Raw genomic sequence first — 7,268 nt, forward strand, 5'->3', positions numbered from 1 at the left:
CAGGGGCCTATTTGTGACTACCTGGATTCTCCAGGGCGTCACACTCTCCCTTGGTTGAATACAGACCGTCCGCGAGCTGCCCGACCACCACCGGTTTATTTTTACTGCTGAAAATAGAAAAAAAAAGATAAAACACTTACAATTATAATAACATTTTTACATTCGTGTTTCTTTCCTTACGGGAGGCAGGTTACTTAAACATTGCATAACATAACCGGGACGGGACCGGGTCCTTCTCGCCTCACCCACCCAAACAAACCTAACTCTGGTGCCACCGCTAAGCACTGGTGCGCACCCCTTGCCCAAGTCCAGGTTAAGTCCGGGTGTTGCCCAAACGGGCCGGGTAAAAAGTTCCTTACCCGGCAGTCCTTTCAAGGGCCCCACGTCCAGGGGACCCCTGACCTGGAGGATAGTCAACGATTCCAATGGTGACTGGGCCTCAGCCGACTCTACCGCAGGCCCATCCTCCAATCAGCCTCTCCGGAGACTGCCTAAGGCGAAGAAGGGAGGTCCAGGGGCTATTTACAAGGCCCAAAAGTTTATGGGCTGGCCTGCAAGTTCTCAGCCATTGGTTTTGGTTTTAACTTTTTAAACGGGAAACATGTAAAACAGCATACTGTCCCAACGGAGAACTGAACTTGTGGGTAGCCGGGAACTGCTACCTAATGCTCTTCATCTTCGGAACTTGATGGCGGTGGAGAAGGATGGGCGCACCTCCGGGTATTTTTTATCACCCTCCTCTTGACTTCGAGGGCAAACCACCCCCTCTCCCCTCAGTGTCGGGTGTATGTCACCAATTCTCCAGGCTCCAGGTCCCGGTCCGGATGGCCAATGGGTAGGTGAGGGGCCACATCTCTCCGGGACACGAAGATCTCCGCATCCAGGCCCGGCTCGAAGATGAACCCCCATCCCCTTTGGGGGTTAAAGTAAATATGGAGCGTCTGCGACCTGCTCCAGTTCGCTCTGCGCGGGGGTCGGGCCCAGCCGGAGTTCCCCCGTGCCACAACCGACACTTTCTGCAATGGAGGACCCCCTGTGACGTGGCCTGCTCGGCTGCTTGACAGCTGCAACCCCGCGGCGCCTCAGCCGAGGCTTGAAATCTGGGAGCGGCCAGCTTTGCTCGCTGGGCTGGCTTCCGGTTGGAGATCACCTCCACTTTGGCCGGGTGAACTGTTGGAGCCGTTGTTATCTGGGGCGCAGCCTCTTCGGGAATCGGTGGCGGGTCCAAGGCGGGACAGTGCACCTTCTGGATGCTGGTCTTTCATGGAGCCGGTGTTGGTGCCGGGGCGGTGACGGGCTGACTGCTGGCGGCTTCTTCGGGCTGGTCCTCACGGGCCGACGGCACAGGCACCGCTGCCAGGGTTGATGGCAGCGGACCGAGCGGGGAGGCAGTCACGGGTGCGGGTGGCGAGGGAGGTAGCACGGCGGGCAGGGGCAGACCGGGTCCTTCAGCCTGAACGGCCGGTCCCTGAGGTACACAAGGGTGTGAGTCACTTACCTACTCCTCCGACGCTGTCTCCACTTCGCGAATCCTCACAGCTGCGGCTATCTCCGCCATCTCGGCTGCCCACTGCCTTAGCAGGCAGGTCGCCTGGGCCTGGATGTGGCGGCACATCTGCTCCGTCCGGGCTTCCACCCAGGCCGCTGTTCTGGGCGCAGGCTCCTCCCCCTCGGGCTTGCCAGATGGTGCGGCCATACTGCTCGGCTGGTATCCAGGAACGGGAAACTTGGCAGGGTCCTGGTGTCCCTGCCCTTTATCTGCTCGGTCACATGCTGCAGAATCTTCACCCGCCCCGCTTGGTCTTTTGCTGGCACTCCTCTTTTAGGCCCGTAAGTTTCGTTTTGCGACTTCCGGCCTCGCTTTCCGGCCGCGTTCTCAGGTGAAAAGGGGGATGGACGTACAGTCAGGGCCAGAAATATTTGGACAGTGACACAAGTTTTGTTATTTTAGCTGTTTACAAAAACATGTTCAGAAATACAATTATATATATAATATGGGCTGAAATTGCACACTCCCAGCTGCAATATGAGAGTTTTCACATCCAAATCGGAGAAAGGGTTTAGGAATCATAGCTCTGTAAAGCATAGCCTCCTCTTTTTCAAGGGACCAAAAGTAATTGGACAAGGGACTCTAAGGGCTGCAATTAACTCTGAAGGCGTCTCCCTCGTTAACCTGTAATCAATGAAGTAGTTAAAAGGTCTGGGGTTGATTACAGGTGTGTGGTTTTGCATTTGGAAGCTGTTGTCGTGAGCAGACAACATGCGGTCTAAGGAACTCTCAATTGAGGTGAAGCAGAACATCCTGAGGCTGAAAAAAAAGAAAAAATCCTTCAGAGAGATAGCAGACATGCTTGGAGTAGCAAAATCAACAGTCGGGTACATTCTGAGAAAAAAGGAATTGACTGGTGAGCTTGGGAGCTCAAAAAGGCCTGGGCGTCCACGGATGACAACAGTGGTGGATGATCGCCGCATACTTTCTTTGGTTAAGAAGAACCCGTTCACAACATCAACTGAAGTCCAGAACACTCTCAGTGAAGTAGGTGTATCTGTCTCTAAGTCAACAGTAAAGAGAAGACTCCATGAAAGTAAATACAAAGGGTTCACATCTAGATGCAAACCATTCATCAATTCCAAAAATAGACAGGCCAGAGTTAAATTTGCTGAAAAACACCTCATGAAGCCAGCTCAGTTCTGGAAAAGTATTCTATGGACAGATGAGACAAAGATCAACCTGTACCAGAATGATGGGAAGAAAAAAGTTTGGAGAAGAAAGGGAACGGCACATGATCCAAGGCACACCACATCCTCTGTAAAACATGGTGGAGGCAACGTGATGGCATGGGCATGCATGGCTTTCAATGGCACTGGGTCTTGTGTTTATTGATGACATAACAGCAGGCAAGAGTAGCCGGATGAATTCTGAAGTGTACCGGGATATACTTTCAGCCCAGATTCAGCCAAATGCCACAAAGTTGATCGGACGGCGCTTCATAGTACAGATGGACAATGACCCCAAGCATACAGCCAAAGCTACCCAGGAGTTCATGAGTGCAAAAAAGTGGAACATTCTGCAATGGCCAAGTCAATCACCAGATCTTAACCCAATTGAGCATGCATTTCACTTGCTCAAATCCAGACTTAAGACGGAAAGACCCACAAACAAGCAAGACCTGAAGGCTGCGGCTGTAAAGGCCTGGCAAAGCATTAAGAAGGAGGAAACCCAGCGTTTGGTGATGTCCATGGGTTCCAGACTTAAGGCAGTGATTGCCTCCAAAGGATTCGCAACAAAATATTGAAAATAAAAACATTTTGTTTGGGTTTGGTTTATTTGTCCAATTACTTTTGACCTCCTAAAATGTGGAGTGTTTGTAAAGAAATGTGTACAATTCCTACAATTTCTATCAGATATTTTTGTTCAAACCTTCAAATTAAACGTTACAATCTGCACTTGAATTCTGTTGTAGAGGTTTCATTTCAAATCCAATGTGGTGGCATGCAGAGCCCAACTCGTGAAAATTGTGTCACTGTCCAAATATTTCTGGACCTAACTGTATGTGCCGGAGGAGCCCTTTTGCCCGCAGGCTCTGGCCCTAGGAACTCTAGCTGTGGCGGTAGCTGTATTTCCTTTTGCTGGTCGAACAGTTGCCTTCAATCGGGTCTTGGCTGTTAGGAGACCCCTGGGGTTCCGGTCACTGACGGATTTGACCTCTAATGGCGACTCCAAGCCTGGTCGGGGTCCGCAGGCCCTGCCTGTGTGTGCTGGCTTCACTTCGCTCCCCGGTTCGGTACCGGCGGGCCACCGCCCGTCCCCGGTCGTACGGTTCCGTGTTGATTCACCTCTCCTGCAGACGGCCACCACCGTCTGCCAACCTTTCTCTTGGTGCCCGGGCCACACACCCGGACACCGTCAGTTTACTCCTCCACTCCTACTTCACTCCTTTCACTTGCACTTTCCTAACTGATCTGACTTCCTTTTCCCGCCTCCAGGACTGTGAACTCCTCAGTGGATGGGGCCAACCGCCTGGCTCCACCCCACCTGGTGTGGACATCAGCCCCTGGAGGGAGGCAACAAGGATTTTGTGTCTGGCTGATGTGCCTGTCTCAGGGTGGGGGTGTGTGTTGCAGTACCTGTGACGACCTGGCTAGTCCAGGGCACCACATTCCCCCTTGGTTAAATGCAGACCGTCCCCGGGCTGCCCGTCCATTACCGGTTTTATTTTTCTTTTTTTTAACTGTAAAAATATAAAGACATCAACAGTTTATGCATTTTAAATCTTCCCTTACAGGAGGCAGGTCACTTAAACGTTACAAACCACATACAGTGCCTACAAGTAGTATTCAACCCCCTGCAGATTTAGCAGGGTTACACATTCGGAATTAACTTGGCATTGTGACATTTGGCCTGTAGATCAGCCTGGAAGTGTGAAATGCACTGCAGCAAAAAAGAATGTTATTTCTTTTTTTTTTTAAATTGTGAAAAGTTTATTCAGAGGGTCATTTATTATTCAACCCCTCAAACCACCAGAATTCTGTTTGGTTCCCCTAAAGTATTAAGAAGTATTTCAGGCACAAAGAACAATGAGCTTCACATGTTTGGATTAATTATCTCTTTTTCCAGCCTTTTCTGAGTAATTAAGACCCTCCCCAAACTTGTGAACAGCACTCATACTTGGTCAACATGGGAAAGACAAAGGAGCATTCCAAGGCCATCAGAGACAAGATCGTGGAGGGTCACAAGGCTGGCAAGGGGTACAAAACCCTTCCAAGGAGTTGGGCCTACCTGTCTCCACTGTTGGGAGTATCATCCGGAAGTGGAAGGCTTATGGAACTACTGTTAAGGCTGCTTTACACAAGTCAATCCATCGTGCGATTTATTTGGCAAAGTCTTTTTTTTTTGTTGTTTGTATCGCTGATAGGTAGTTGTCCATGTGTCACACGTTGAGTGTTGTCAAACGACCACAAAGCGCTCATCGATATATTGATTGGCCATGGCGGACGTCCAAAAGGCTTCACACATGTTTTCCTTTGGTCAATCTGTCTTTTGTATGGGCTTAATTAGGCAAACTATACAGCCCTCCGTGACGTTGACTGGATTGTTGCACGCCCTGAATTCTTCTGACCTGCTCAATCCAGTTCTGCTAATGTGGTTGATTGGTTACATACCATATATATAGTTTCTCTTCTGCGTCTGTCTTTGTTGCCTCGTGTGTCCTTAGCATCAATCTTGTTTGTTGTTTGTGGTCTGGTTTATGACGAATTCAGAGTATCTATCTTCCAAAGGTGGGTTAAATTTGGTTTTGTATGGTTTATTTATTGTGTCATTTAGCCGTTCACAATGAATAATGCAATATAAAACACTGTGCATGACGCCAAGGCTGAATGGTCACACATCATGACTACAGCTCCGTATTTTTATAACAGTAATAACCAATCAAAACGCATCTGCTACAACCAATCCGATTAGATTAGGCGTGATTATTTAAAACCACAAATACGCCCTGAACGTTTACTGACGTCACAAACAACTACGAGGATGGCCGATTACACGGTGTCACACTTTGCAATGTGTCGTTCATTAAGACTAAACTGACCGATTTTATGGAATTAAACGATGAGTACACGATGGACGAATTTCAAACGATTAGGCATCGGTTGGACTCGCAAGGAGCTGTCACATGAGGAGATGTCGTTACGAATGACGGAAGTGCGTCACAAAATCCGTGACCCCAACGATGCATCGCACAATAGATCGACTCGTGTAAAGCAGCCTTTAGCCTTCCACGGCCTGGACAGCCTTTGAAAGTTTCCACCCGTGCCGAAGCCAGGCTTGTCCGAAGAGTCAAGGCTAACCCAAGGACAACAAGGAAGGAGCTCCGGGAAGATCTCATGGCAGTGGGGACATTGGTTTCAGTCAATACCATAAGTAACGTACTCCACCGCAATGGTCTCCGTTCCAGACGAGCCCGTAAGGTACCTTTACTTTCAAAGCGTTATGTCAAGGCTCGTCTACAGTTTGCTCATGATCACTTGGAGGACTCTGAGACAGACTGGTTCAAGGTTCTCTCGTCTGATGAGACCAAGATCGAGATCTTTGGAGCCAACCACACACGTGACGTTTGGAGACTGGATGGCACTGCATATGACCCCAAGAATACCATACCTACAGTCAAGAATGGTGGTGGCAGCATCATGCTGTGGGGCTGTTTCTCAGCCAAGGGGCCTGGCCATCTGGTCCGCATCCATGGGAAGATGGATAGCACGGCCTACCTGGAGATTTTGGCCAAGAACCTCCGCTCCTCCATCAAGGATCTTAAGATAGGTCGTCATTTCATCTTCCAACAAGACAACGACCCAAAGCACACAGCCAAGAAAACCAAGGCCTGGTTCAAGAGGGAAAAAATCAAGGTGTTGCAGTGGCTTAGTCAGTCTCCTGACCTTAACCCAATTGAAAACTTGTGGAAGGAGCTCAAGATTAAAATCCACATGAGACACCCAAAGAACCTAGATAACTTGGAGAAGATCTGCATGGAGGAGTGGGCCAAGATAACTCCAGACACCTGTGCCGGCCTGATCAGGTCTTATAAAAGACGATTATTAGCTGTAATTGCAAACAAGGGTTATTCCACAAAATATTAAACCTAGGGGTTGAATAATAATTGACCCACACTTTCATGTTGAAAATTTATTAAAATTTAACTGAGCAACATAACTTGCTGGTTTGTAAGATTTATGCATCTGTTAAGAAATCCTGCTCTTGTTTGAAGTTTGCAGGCTCTAACTTATTTGCATCTTATCAAACCTGCTAAATCTGGAGGGGGTTGAATGCTACTTGTAGGCACTGTATAAATACATTTTTAATAATAACGGACGGACGGCTTCCACTCTCCCACCCAAGCAACCTAGCCCTGATGCTGCCCCTAAGAAGTGGGCAGCACCCCTTGACCCCAGTCCAGATCCAGGCTGTCCGAGCGGGAACGGGTACGGTGCCTCGCACCCGGCTGTCACTTCAGGGGACCCCATGTCCATGGGGGACCCCTGACCCCTGGAGGATCGCCACCGGTTGCGGTAGTGGCGGGCCTGGGCCATCACTTTCCTCCAGGCCCATCCTCCAAACCTGCCTCTCCGGAGGCGGCAACGGAAAGCATGCCCCAACTTATTTACAATCCCACCAGTTCGTGGGTGCCCTGCAAGTTCTCAGGCATGTCCATGAAGAGTTCCTCATACCAACGGTACAAAGGGTCCCTGCGGGGACAACTTGCCGGCAACGG

Source organism: Anomaloglossus baeobatrachus, chromosome 5 (assembly GCF_048569485.1).
Source record: "Anomaloglossus baeobatrachus isolate aAnoBae1 chromosome 5, aAnoBae1.hap1, whole genome shotgun sequence".
Taxonomy (NCBI): Eukaryota; Metazoa; Chordata; class Amphibia; order Anura; family Aromobatidae; genus Anomaloglossus; species Anomaloglossus baeobatrachus.